General features: G+C 37.2%; 1 pseudogene across 1 annotated transcript; it reads right to left on the reverse strand.

Moving 5' to 3' along the window:
* Positions 1 to 9,595: 9,595 nt before the first annotated feature.
* On the reverse strand, positions 9,596 to 11,738 carry LOC107630644 (nucleotide pyrophosphatase/phosphodiesterase 1 pseudogene; annotated as a pseudogene). The gene has a single exon (XR_015907729.1). The product of XR_015907729.1 is annotated as a nucleotide pyrophosphatase/phosphodiesterase 1 pseudogene (transcript).
* Positions 11,739 to 14,151: the final 2,413 nt, after the last annotated feature.

Raw genomic sequence — 14,151 nt, forward strand, 5'->3', positions numbered from 1 at the left:
TAGGAGCTGTTTTAGGACAGAGGCATGGTAAGCTTGTACATGTCATTTATTATGCCAGTCGTGTGTTAAATGATGCTCAAAAGAATTACACAACTACAGAAAAGGAATTATTAGCTGTTGTGTATGCTGTTGATAAGTTTAGGTCCTATTTACTTGGTTCTAAGGTTATTGTTTATACTGACCATGCTGCTTTGAAGTACCTTCTAACCAAGCAGAATTCTAAACCAAGATTAATCAAATGGGTGTTGCTCCTTCAGGAGTTTGATATTGAAATAAAAGACAGGAAAGGGTCAGAAAATCAAGTAGCTGACCATCTCTCCAGAATTGAGCCTGAAGCAGGAGTGCAACCACCCACAGCTGTAACTGAGACATTTCCAGATGAGCAATTGTTCCTCATTCAGCAGGCTCCATGGTTTGCAGACATTGCAAATTATAAGGCCATGAATTTTATCCCAAGGGAGTACAGTAGGCAACAAGTGAAGAAGCTATTGACTGATGCAAAGTACTACATTTGGGAGGAACCATACCTTTTTAAAAGGTGTTCGGATGGAATTATCCGGAGGTGTGTCCCAGATGAAGAAAAATAGCAGATTCTCTGGCACTGTCATGGTTCTGAGTATGGAGGCCACTTTGGTGGTGAGAGGACAGCTACAAAAGTCCTTCAGAGCGGGTTTTACTGGCCGACTCTCTTCAGGGACTCAAGAGCTTTCGTAAAGCACTGTGGCAGATGTGAAAAAGCGGATAGGTTGAAGTGGACAGGTTGAAGTTTCCAACAGGGAGCTTAAGAGGATTCTGGAGAAGACCGTCAGTGTTTCAAGAAAGGACTGGTCTAGGAAGCTTGATGATGCTCTCTGGGCATACCGGACAGCATACAAAACTCCAATTGGCATGTACCCATATCAGTTGGTCTATGGCAAAGCCTGTCACTTGCCAGTGGAGCTGGAGCACAAGGCTTATTGGGCAATCAGGTACCTAAATCTTGATTCAGAAGCTGCAGGAATTAAGCGGATGCTTCAGTTGAATGAGCTTGATGAATTCAGATATTCAGCCTATGAGAATGCCAAGCTCTATAAGGAGAGAACCAAGCTACTGCATGATAAGAAGATTGCCATCAGAGTCTTTGAGCCAGGACAAAGAGTGCTTCTGTATAATTCAAGGCTCAAATTCTTCCCCGAGAAGCTAAAATCCCGGTGGTCAGGACCGTTTGTGGTTACCAGAGCCTCGCCATATGTCATGTGGAAATACAGGAAGAAAATTCTGACAGGAAATTTATAGTGAATGGCCAGAGGTTGAAGCACTATCTTGGAGGCGAGATTGACCGCCAGAGGTCCACTCATCTGCTGAACTAGCAGAACTGACCGTCAAGCTAGTGACGTTAAAGAAGCACTTGTCGGGAGGCAACCCGATAATTTCGTATCCTTCGCCATTTTTCGTAGTAGTTTTTCTTAGTTATTTTGTTTTTATTGAGTTCTTACTAATTCTCTGATCATGCAGCTATGTTCTTCCAGGAACCGACCACCTCAAGCTAGAAAAAAAATGCTACGTGACGCGAGCGCATCAGCGACGCGTCCGCGTCGCAAGGGGAGAAGAGAAAAATAAAAACGAACAGAGAGTCACACTGGAGCGTGGCTGGAGGCGTGCCAATGGCACAATTCGTTCCACGCGACCACGTCGCCGCGCGTCCGCGTCGTATGGGCGTAATGGCCTCCCACGCGACCGCTTGACCCACGCGGCCGCGTGCCCTGATTTTTGACGTAAAACGAGTGCACAGCTGAAAGTTGTGCTAGAGTGGTGCTGAACTGGCACTGGACGCGCAATTCCCTTCACGCGACCGCATGCCCCACGCAGCCGCGTCGTACCCCATTAACTGCCCACTCGCGCGATCGCATGCCCCATGCGATCGCGTCACCCCAATTTTGGCAATTATATCAATTTGAACAGAGAGTTGTGCTGGCACGAGGCTGCACTCGCGCCAAAAGCACAAACTGGGTCACGCGACTGCGTGACCGACGCGATCGCATCAATCCGTATAAGAGCAATGCGTGCGACCGCGTGCCCCATGCGGCCGCATCGCTTGCGCCGCCCAGTTTTCTTTCTCTCTCTCTCCCAATCCTACTTCTCTCTTATTCTCTTATCCTTTTATTTTTTCTTTCATTTTAATATTTGTCTTTTCTATTTTCAGTTCTTCTTTGCTTGAGGACAAGCAAACCCTTAAGTTTGGTGTTGACGCTGCGCTTACAGGTTTTCTAGTACAAAAGGGAGGTGAATCATCTTCGCGAAGGAGCACAACCTGAAGAATAAAGCGACCACTAGGATAATTAAGGTGGTTGAGTTCCTTTCATTTTTTATTCCTCCCCTCTTTTTCTATGATATGTTCCGGTTTCCTGTTATTTTGCTTTGTTTGTTGCATGATCCTTTATTAGTTAGAATCCTAAGACTAGTTTAGTTTTTCTATTGCTTTAATTCTGAAAAGATGTCTCATGTATTACTCACTGAGCTTAAATTAAAAAAAAATATAGGAGTGATATATTGCATGAGAAAGTGGGTCTATATTGAATAATAGTCTTATTTACTTAAATGTGGTGGTATTTTCTGTGATTCTGAATGCATGACATGAACAGTGCATATTTTTTGATAGTGAAGTTTATGAATGTTAAAATTGTTGGCTCTTGAAAGAATGATGACAAAGAGAAATGTTATTGATAATCTGAAAAATCATAAAATTGATTCTTGAAGCAAGAAAAAAACAGTGAAAAACACAAAGCTTGCGAAAAAAATAAAAAAAATAATAATAAAAAAAAAAGAAGCAAGCAGAAAAAGCCAATAATCCTTTAACTTAAAAGGCAAAGGGTAAAAAGGATCCAAGACTTTGAGCATTAATGGATAGGAGGGCCCAAGGGAATAAAATCTTGGCCTAAGCGGCTAAATCAAGCTGTCCCTAACCATGTGCTTGTGGCATGAAGGTGTCAAGTGAAAAGCTTGAGACTGAACGGTTAAAGTCGTGATCCAAAGCAAAAAGAGTGTGCTTAAGAGCTCTAGGCACCTCTAACTGGGGACTCTAGCAAAGCTGAGTCACAATCTGAAAAGGTTCACTCAGTTATGTGTCTGTGGCATTTATGTATCCGGTGGTAATACTGGAAAACAAAATGCTTAGGGTCATAGCCAAGACTCATAAAGTAGCTGTGTTCAAGAATCAACATACTGAACTAGGAGAGTCAATAACACTATCTGAATTCTGAGTTCCTATGGATGCCAATCATTCTGAACTTCAAAGGATAAAGTGAGATGCCAAAACTGTTCAGGATTGCAGTTGTAAACCCCACCATAAGAGAAGACATGGGCTTAATCGAACTCTCATTCTCATGCAAATTCACATCCTAAGCTTATATTAGTTTTGGTTGCTTGAGGACAAGCAACAGTTTAAGTTTGGTGTTGTGATGCGTGAGCATCTTGTCTATCTTTTCCTAGTGAATTTGCATCTAAATTGTTGAATTTAATTAAGAATTAATTATATTTTAGCCACTATGGATGCTATTTTGAGTTTTGTACAATACTGTTTATTTTAGGTAGCATTTGGCGGAATTTGATGGAGTTTCTGCAGAGAAAGAGAAGAAGCTAAGGAGATGACCAGCGAATACCGACGCGGACGCATGGCTCACGCGACCGCGTGGAATGGAGGAAATCACAATGACGCGATCGCGTGCCTGACGCGAACGTGTGGACTGGAATCTACACAAATGACGCGGACGCGTCACATGCGTCACGTGCAGAAAAAGTAGAAAAACGCTGGGGGCGATTTCTGGGCTGTTTTGACCCAGTTCTTAGCCCAGAAATCACAGATTAGAAGCTGCAGAATGGACAAATCAAGTGGTCCCACCGATCAGCTAAAGACTTGTTAATTAATTCGAATTTAAATTCAAATCTTATTTTAGGAAAAGATATTATTTTAATTTTAATTTTAGAAATTTGATTTTTGAATTATTAGGATTAGTTATAAAAGGGATCCCAATAGGGTGGTTCCAGAAGAAGATATTCCAAAACATATTCCACAACATTATTCCATACAAATTTATATTCCGTATTCCATGAGCAACTAATCCTCCACTGTTAAGGTTAGGAGCTCTGTCTATTGTATGGATTGATAATATTATTTTTCTATTTTAATTCATGTTTTGATTTATATTCAATAATTGTTTTCGTTCTTTATTTTATGACTTTGGGTGGAACGGAAGTATGACCCATGTTCTATTTGAGTTCTTGTAAAACTTGGAAAAGCTCTTTACTTGAACAATAGCTTGAAAACATATTATCCTGAATTTCTAATTGTTTGTATTTAACGGGATACGTGACATATAATCCCTTTATTTTTGGATAATTAGGATTCTTGTGGCATATAAACTAGAATTTGATCATCACCCTCTAATTGGAATTAATTGTCCAAGGAATTGGCAGTTGATGAATTTTATAGGAGACTAGGAAGGTCTAAAGAATTAGGGTCTAGTCACAAATAGTTTGCCATGAATTAAATCTTGCATGATTAAAATAGTTAATAAGAAAAGTCAATCCAGAAAATAGATAACTCTGAAACCTTAACTGCCTTCTCCATATATTATTCCCAACTTAATTACTTGCCCTTCTTCAATATTTTTGATATTGTTTAATGTCTTTTATACTGCATCTCAACACCAATTTTTGTTTGTCTAACTAAGCCTATCAAACACTATTGTTGCTTAGTCCATCAATCCTCGTGGGATCGACCCTTACTCACGTAAGGTATTACTTGGTACGACCCGGTGCACTTGCCGATTAGTAAGTGTGGTTGTAAAAATACCGCATCACAACCCAACCCCCTTGGATACCATAACCAGTAATATGCATACCTCACTGCAATTCTTTGAGAAGACGATCCAGGACTAATACTCTCGGTTATTTTTATTGGGTTGGACTTATGACAACCACAAATTAAACTTTGATTGAGGAGTGTTTGTTGGTCTAGACTATGCTTGCAACAAAATAATCCCATTTTTAATGAGAAATTCTAGATCAACATAAATTCTTATATCACACTGGCAAGCAATGAAGTGGATTCTTAGATACCTTAATGTTACTTCCAAAGTTTGTTTATGCTTTCGGAGTGGCCAACCTATGTTGGATGGTTACACAGATGCGGATATGATTGGGATCTTGATTCAAGAAAGTCTACCTCTGGTTATATGATGACTTTTGCAGGGGGAGCTATATCGTGGCAATCTCAACTTCAAAAATGTGTTGCTTTTTCTACTATAGAAGCAGAATACATTGCTGTTGTTGAAACTTCTAAAGAACTCTTGTGGATGAAGAAGTTTCTACAAGAGTTAGGCATCAATCAAGAGAAGCTTGTGTTATTTTGTGACAGTTAAAGTGCTATCCATCTTAGTAAGAATCCGACATTTCATTCCAGATCGAAGCACATAGAGGTGAGATATCATTGGATATGTCAAGCGCTTGAGATGAAGTCATATGCACTTGAGAAGATTCATACTGATGATAATGATTTAGATATGATGACTAAGATTACCTGCAGTGAAGTTTGATTCCTGCAAAGAGAAGGTGGGATTGGTGTAGTAGCCTATCTCCACTTGAGTTGGTCAGGGAGATATTTTTTGGTGGGTCCCCAACTTCAAGTGGGGCCCACACAAATTTAAAAACAAAAACAAACAAAAAATAAATAAATAAAAGAAAAGTGGCTAATAAGCCACGGTAAGGAGAGAGAGAGATTTGGAAGTCTTCTTTTTTGAAACAAAGGAAAACAGAGAGAGTGAGGAGTGTCTTTGGCATCGAAGAGGAGAAGAAAATTAGGGGAAAATGGCAAGCCATTTTGTATCTGATTGAACCGGTAAACTTGCTCCATTTCTTATGAAATTTTAGTATGTTATTCCTAGTGTAGAGATGAACATTAGGATATAACTTGCTAGTTGTATTGCCTTCTCTTTTGTCTGATTTGAGATACCCACTTTGTGAAGGATTTATGTTGATTCCATCAGTTTTGATGATGTATTTTATTGATTGTTGAGATGCCCTAGTGCTACTAAACCTAAAATCACTTAACAAACATATTAAGGCATCGAATGGAATTAAAATGAGTTAAATTTAGCTATTTTAAGGCCTAAAAAGTATGTTTTCACATTTAAGCACAAATCAAGGGAGAATTACAAAACCATGCTATTTCATTGAATAAATGTGGAAAAAGGTGATAAAATCTCCCAAATTAAACACAAGATAAACCACAAAATTGGGGTTTATCAGCTACTAGGAAGAATGATTGGGTACTCATTATTTTGATAGTGGAAGATTTTTCTGTATTAGATCCCGTGGATTTTTTGTCCCTCTTTTGCAGGTTTTCCCACGTTAAAATTCTGGTGTCTGATTATTTAATTTCTACCATTATATTTGCTGCTTGGAGTATCTTTGGTATTGCCTATTTAATCGCACAAATTATGAAAAAATTATTTTTGGTGCTTCTACTGTTAGACAGATTCTTATTTGAACCTTTTGTTGAGTTTTTCCCAACACCTGACTCCTACCTCCTATCAAAGTTTATAGTTACTAAAAAGATACTATAAGAAAGAAATGATAGAAAGAATAAGTATGAACACAAACTGATTCAATTTGGGGTTTAAGGAGGATTAATATATTTAGGATTTTAAAGAGAGTTAAGTACCACATTGGGTCAACATTAACCAACATTTATTTATTACCTCAATTAATAGTTTTAGTGTTAGTGTGGCAGTGATGATGCCAACTCATCACTCCGTTAGTAAGTCGTTACTGTAAAAGGGTTGAGAGACTAATATAATGCCCAATTATCAATATCGAGGATATAAATAGTACAATTAGAATTTTGAAGACCATTTAAGTGCACATAGCCGATCTCAATGACCACTTTAAAACTTTTAGTATTCGAATAATAATTGTTTAGCTAAAAAAACAAACTCTCACAAAAAATAATGAACATGGATCATAAATAAAAAAATCATTAAAGGATTGTAGTACAAAATAATATACATACATCTGTTCTAGAATTTATTAAAAATTGAAAATATTTCTTGTGTACTCTAATAACAAAATTATTTTCATCACTCATATTTTAATTGAAAAAACTAAAAAAAAAAAAAGACTTATTAGAGTTCATATATATCCCAAAGGAAAAACTACCAAAAGTACCCATGAAGTTTATGAACGCTGACAAAAGTACCCATAAACTAAGAAAATTAACGCTGTACCCATGAAAGATGGGTTCCATATGACAAAAGTATCCAAATCCTAATTTTTGTTGATTTTTTAATAAAATTCCTAAACTACCACACCCTAAGCCCATTCTACCGTCACTCCCTCTCTTCTCTTCTTCCTCTCTCCTCACTTATCCCTCAAAAACCCTCACAGAGTCACAGAAACTCTCCTCCTAACTTCTCATTGCCGTCCGCCACCCACCTACTCCATTACCGCTAATCTCTTCCCCTCTCACTGCTTCTCCCTCTCACTATTAAGGTGACTACAACACCTTCATTGCACACCTGTGACCCAACCTGGGGAGAATGCTGCCGTGGCACGCCTGTTGCAGCCGAGGAGAACGTCGTCGTGGCGCGTCTGACCCAGCCGAGAACACCGTCATCGCACACCTGAAAAGAGAGAGGGGTCGTGGTACTCTTGCATGAAGAAAGCGGGTTCGATAAAGAGAAATCAGAGAAGAAATGGAGGCGGCACTGTGGAAGGAGGTTCTGGCATTGACAATGTTACAGTCGGGCGGCGAAGAAAATTGTATTTTTTTTAAACATTTTTATTTTATTTTTCTTCTTTTTAGAAATTGATTTAGTTACTACTAAAATTATACTGTTCTATTTTTTTTAAATCTGCTTCTATTTTTTATGAAGGTTGAGATTAATTTACAGAAGACCCAGTTGATGGCCACTTCTACTTCTGATTTTTGCTGAAATAAATTTCATATTGGATGAATGGATTTGTTGATTTTTTATGGTTGATGGCTTTTTCTATTTCTAGTTTTGCTAAAGTGAATTGAAATTGGATGAATGGATTTGAAAATTTGTATGTTTTGAGTATTTTTTTTGTGTTTGATTAATTTGGTTTGGATATGGATTATAAATTTATGAGTGAATCGGTTGAGATCCGATCCTCTACCACCACCACTACTATCATTGATTTCGGTCTGGTTTGTTGTAGGAGTAGTTTTGGACTCCATGGCAAGAGTTGGTACAAATTGAGTTATAAAAGGTTGAAAAAATGAGTTGAGGTTGAGTGTAGGGTAGTTTAGGAATTTTATTAAAAAATCAACAAAAAATTAAGATTTGAATACTTTTGTCATACAGAACCCATCTTTCATAGGTACAGCGTTAATTTCCTTAGTTTATGGGTACTTTTGTTAGCGTTCGTAAACTTCACGGGTATTTTGGTAGTTTTTCCTTTCCCAAATTACAAAAGAACAAGATAACAGCTACAACTACACCATTTTGACATTCGTGCAATCTTGCTTTGATTTAAGATCCTTGTCTAGTTTTTATTGGATAGTGACCAAATCAAGCTCTCTATTGTCTGACTCCTACCTCCTATTGGTTCCAGAAACTGAAAAGATATTGCCAGAATCAATGAGTCATAGAAAGAATAAATATGAACACAAATTGATTCAATTTGGAATTTAAAGAGGATTCAGTACATTTAGGATTTTAAAGAGTGCTAAGGACTACATTGGGTCACCAACATTCATTTGTCACCTCAATTAGTAGTTGTAGTGTTCCCGTGGTAGTGATGGTGTCAACTTATCACTCTGTTAGTTATTGTGATAAAAGGATCCATACATTAATAATATGGTGTAAGCTGTTAATATCTAGAACATAAATAGGACACTTAGAATTTCAGAGATTATTTAAATATATGCTAGCAATTTTAAAGGCTATTTTGAAATTTTAGTTTTCGAATACCATTTTGAGAATTTAACTTAAAAAGAAAACAAAAAATAATGAATATGGATCATAAATTCAAAAGCCATTAAAAGAGTTATAGTACAAAATAACATACGAACAAATGAACAATCATGTAATCATCTCATGACACATGACATCTGATCTAAACTCTATTAAAAATTAAAAATATTTTGTGTGCTCAAATAACAAATGAATATTCTTACTCTGCAATATTTATTTTATTAGTTTGAGCTTAGTTTTTATTTTATTAATATTTTTAAATTATATTAAAATAATAACGAACCTATAATTATAATGTGAAATACAGTTAATTAATCAAAATAAGAGCATTGGGAAATTTTCTCAAAATTGGGTATCATAAAGGTGGCAGCAAAAGAGTGCATAAAATCTCATCCGTGATATAATTAATAGTCACCGTGAGAAGAATTGTGAGGAACAGACCTCCGTAATTCATTCTATTATTTGTAACTTGGGTTGCTGATTGCAACCACAGTACTAGCATGGAAATAAAAGTGGAGTTGTGAAACACCATGGACGAGGCTTGGTGGAAAATAGATATATATACTTCAAGTGAATAAATAGTAATTATTTTTGCATTCCAGAATTTAAGTCTTGACTCATGAATAACTGAATAAGTCACAGGTTTGGCAGATCTTATCACAGAAATTTAGAACATGATTACATGTATTTATGCAGAAAGGAGTTATTCAATTGTAAACTCCAAAGCAATAAACAAAATTTTGTAAAGTACATCTCAATCTATCTAATATTCAAATGGGGATCTCAATCTATCTGAAGGACATCAAAATCTTGTAAAGTTGTATGTATGTTAATAATAAATGTTCAAAGCTAACCTTGTTCTCTACTTGTGTTGCTCAAAACAATGTAGAATCAAAATAAATTTGAAGTAGTTTTTATTACTCATGGGAGGAACAACTGTACATGACTAAACACCAACTATCTGCATTGAGCTACCTCTCAAAATGTTGGCATTTTCTGCTTCGTTCAACCAGTGGTTATGAATGTTCCTGAAGCGAGCATGAATTTCTTTATGCAGCAGATAGAAGAACATCCTTTGCGAATGAGGCAGAGCCGTTATTAGGCGCGCCCTTAATATTTAGAATAAAAGTAACCAAATTATAAATCTGAACATTCTCAAATGATGGTATCTTCCTCCCCCTTGCAAATTGAGGACCATGTCCAATAAAAATGCTCCTCATGGAGAAGAATTCATTATCATATCCATGCGAACCACCACATTCTTTGTTCTTGGATCTCTTCTGCTTAACCTTGAAGCCTTCCTCAAGCAAGCCAATTATCGGAGGAATCCTATCGCTGGCCGAATAATGAAGCCTGCTAGGCAGATCCTCCTTCAGATACACCTTCAAATACTTCCCATTCTCAACTTTCCCAGAACTCAATCCTTGGTTCATCTTAGCAACAACATCTGAAGGTGAATAACCAGAAGGTGGCATGATAGCAAGTAATGGAGTATGAGAAATGACCCAATTATCCGGAACATTGATCCAAGGAGCAAGGTCATCCAAGAATATCAATTTCTTATCGCAAGTAGTAACCATTCCATGATCACCGACCATAATAATAGTAACATCATCAAAAATCCCTCTTTGTTCCAAACCAGAAATCAACCTACCAATCATTCTATCAATTCTAGAAACAGCTTCGGTGATCTGAGGATCATCCGCACCAACCTTGTGACCCTGATGATCAGGATCCTCAAAATAAAGTGTCATGAAATCAGGGATTTCATCACTAGGTAAATCAAAGTAGCTCAAAACAGCATCAACCCTATCCTCAAATGGAACAGAACTATTGTAATGCCTACAAAAATTCAAAGGGCAATTCCAAGGACCTTTATGTACCTGAGTGCCAGGCCAGAAGTATGTGGCAGCATTCAAACCGTTCTTGACGACAGTTTCCCATAAAGGCTCACCAAGCCACCATTTTGGGTCAATGGCTCCCATGTAGAAAGCGTCGCCAGAGTGTGGATCCAAGAAATGGTTGTTGACGATGCCGTGGTATGCAGGGTAGAGACCAGTGGCAATGGAGTAGTGGTTTGGGAAAGTTAGGGATGGAAAAACTGGGATCAAACCTGTTTCAGCTTCGGTTCCATTTGCAATCAAGCGTGCAATGTTAGGGGTTGGGGTCTTGAATTGGTACCCGAATCGAAACCCATCTGAGGAAATTAGGATAACTTTGGGGCGATTGAGCTTTGTGAGAGGACGAGCATGAGACTCAGAAGGCGAAGGAGTTGGAGAAGGAGAAGGAGAAGGAGAAGCAGAAGAAGTGGCTGATGATGCTGTTGTTGTTGATGAAGATGACGATGATCTGGAAGAGAAGAAGAGGTAGGCGAAGGCAGAAGCTACAGAGAGAGAAATGCAGGTAACGAGGATGAGAACGATGAATAAGGGTTTGTTATTGGAAGTTGACAAAGGTTCCGAAGAAGAAGAAGAGTCGGTGTTGAAAGAGAGAAGAGCCGCTGTAGAAGGAGAGTCGTCGTGGTCGTGTTCGTCGTCGAGTTCATTGGTCGGAATTGGCGTTGGTTTGGTTGAAGTCAATTTGGATGGTAGAGAATCCGAACCCATCTTCGGACATTCAAAAGAAAGATAGAAAGAAAGTCGTTTAATTTCAGGTTGTGTCGGTGTTATTCGCTGCAGATTTGGGGAAGAAAGGGATCTTGTTATTGTTTGGTTGAGTTGAATCTAAGCAACTGTGGTGAGTTACAGATACAGCGATGTTCGTTCGCTGTCCGCGGAGACTCCAAGTCAGCCACGGTCTCTAAAGTCATTGGTGGATCATGAGATGGGAAGGGACCCACCTGTGACTTAACGGTTCCATAACTAACAATTACCAAGGTTTTAAAAACCGGTTTGAACCGGCCGATCAAACCGTAAACAGGTAGAAATAGTATTCAGTTAGATGCTATAATCAAAAGTTTCAAAAATCACAGTTGAACCGCCAAATCGGCCAGAAACTAGTCGATCGAACCGAACCATGAATATCGGCTAATTTTCTCCCAAAAGTCCAAAACGACGCCATTTGGTTTAGAGGAGAGGAACCCTACCAAAAACACACAGCCACTCTCTTACAGTCACAGACACTCAGTTACTCTCCTTCTCCTTCCTCTCATCAAGCTCTTTCCTCACTCCCTCACTCCCTCGCTTCCTTTCAACCTCCATCGTGCATCTGCTGTTAGAACGTCGAACTTCAACACCGCCGTCACCACTGCAACGAGTCTCGCCTCCTACCTCACTCGCACAGCCAATGTCCCACGGTGCCAGCTTTGTTCCACCACGCTCCTACCCTTCAGCCGCGCCAGCCCTTCCGTGGTGCTCCCTATCCCGCTGTGTGCTCAGTTTGCTGTTCTTTTCTAGGTATTTTTGTTTTAAAATTTTAATTGTAATTGTTGTTAGTTAATCTGTGAACTGTAATTTTTTATTACTGTAATTTAGGATTGTGGATAATCTTGAATAATTGTGGTTAGTTAATTTGTGAACTTTGTTGTTGTAAATATTTTATTGCGTAATTGTCTATGTTGACTGTTGAGATTTATGGATTACTGTGGGTTGTTGTGGAAATTATTGACTATTGAGACTGTATTGTTGATGTGCTATTGTAGACAATTAAGTTGTATTGTTGCTGTTAATATAGTGTAGTTTATAAACTATATTATTATTGGATTGTATTGTTGACTATTGAGATTGTATTGTTGCTGTGATATTGTTTTTATCACATGCAGTGCTGAAATCTTGCAGCTTATGATCATCAGCCAAACGAAGGAAGGGATCAATCTGGATATATAAAATGAAATCATTAAAGTAAAATAATACTTTTTTATCTTGAGAATCCCATTAATTGAAAGATAGAGAGAGTTAAAAGATCAGTTTGCTATTACAAATTTCTTTCAATTATAATAAAAGTTAAAAAAAAAAAAGATCTCACATGTTTTTTTGTAATTTTTTTTTGGCAACAACAAAGAAATTTTAAAATTTTTATTAGACTATAATTATCTTTTGGTGTATTTATTTTAAATTTTTGTTTTTCTGTGGATAAACTTTCGAGGTATATTTCGTCTCTTGCGTTGTTGTAATACACCTTTTCTTTAATGGAGTGAGAATAACTCGGACATCAAAGAACACGGAGGGTAGGTACCTGCAAAAGACACTTCGACGCTCAAGTCAATAAGTGTTTAAGAGGTATAAAAATTCTATGATTATAGAATGTTAAACATGAAATAGAACTTATCATATGTATATAATAATTCTATGAATATAAAATGTAAGACATGAAATAGAACTTATCATGTGTTGGGATATAGAAATTGGTGCCTTTTATAGGCATAGAGTTGATGAATAGAGTTGATGGTATGACCGTTGGTCATTAAGTCAGAATAATGGTCATTAAAAATGGAAATGATGGTCATTAAGTTGGTAATGAAGGTGTCGGTTACAAGCAAAGAATGAATGATAATTAAGGCCGAGTTATAATTCATTATAACAATAACCGAGTTATAAGGTGACGGATCACAGCCTCCAAGCTTTGTCTACCAATCATATGATCTAGGCTAAGCTTAGAAAATTAAATGAGTTATAACTCGCTAAATATATAAGTGAATAACGATATGGTGAGCCCTCAAGCTTAGTCGGGTTATTATGTCAGTAGTTATTCAAAAAATAATTGAGTCGTAAGAGTTATTCAATCAAGGTAGTAGTTGTGTGGGGGATACTTTTTCGCTTAAGAACAATTTTGCATGACATGCATATAGCATTTGATTGTATGTGAATTGAAAAGTTCAGAAATAGGTATCCATTGACGGAATCGATTGTATGATCCGAGGATATAATGGTTAATTGTCTTGGGAATTTTTCCAGCCCACAACTGCTTATTGATGAATTTCTCGCTCAAAGCAATTAGTTATTGAATATTTACAATTTATAGTGAATGTCATATGACATAAATAAGAAAAATTGAGAAAATGAATATGTATAAAGTTGCGACATATATTGAATAATATATATTGTAAAAGTAAAAGAGTTCAAAGTAGAAAAATATATCTTGAAAGTTGATAATTGTAGAGAAGAAGACGACATATATAAATGTCATACATGTCAAAATGTGAATTATTTAATTTTATTTGTTAATATTATATAACTTT

Source organism: Arachis ipaensis, chromosome B3 (assembly GCF_059453495.1).
Source record: "Arachis ipaensis isolate K30076 ecotype BB chromosome B3, ASM5945349v1, whole genome shotgun sequence".
Taxonomy (NCBI): domain Eukaryota; kingdom Viridiplantae; phylum Streptophyta; class Magnoliopsida; order Fabales; family Fabaceae; genus Arachis; species Arachis ipaensis.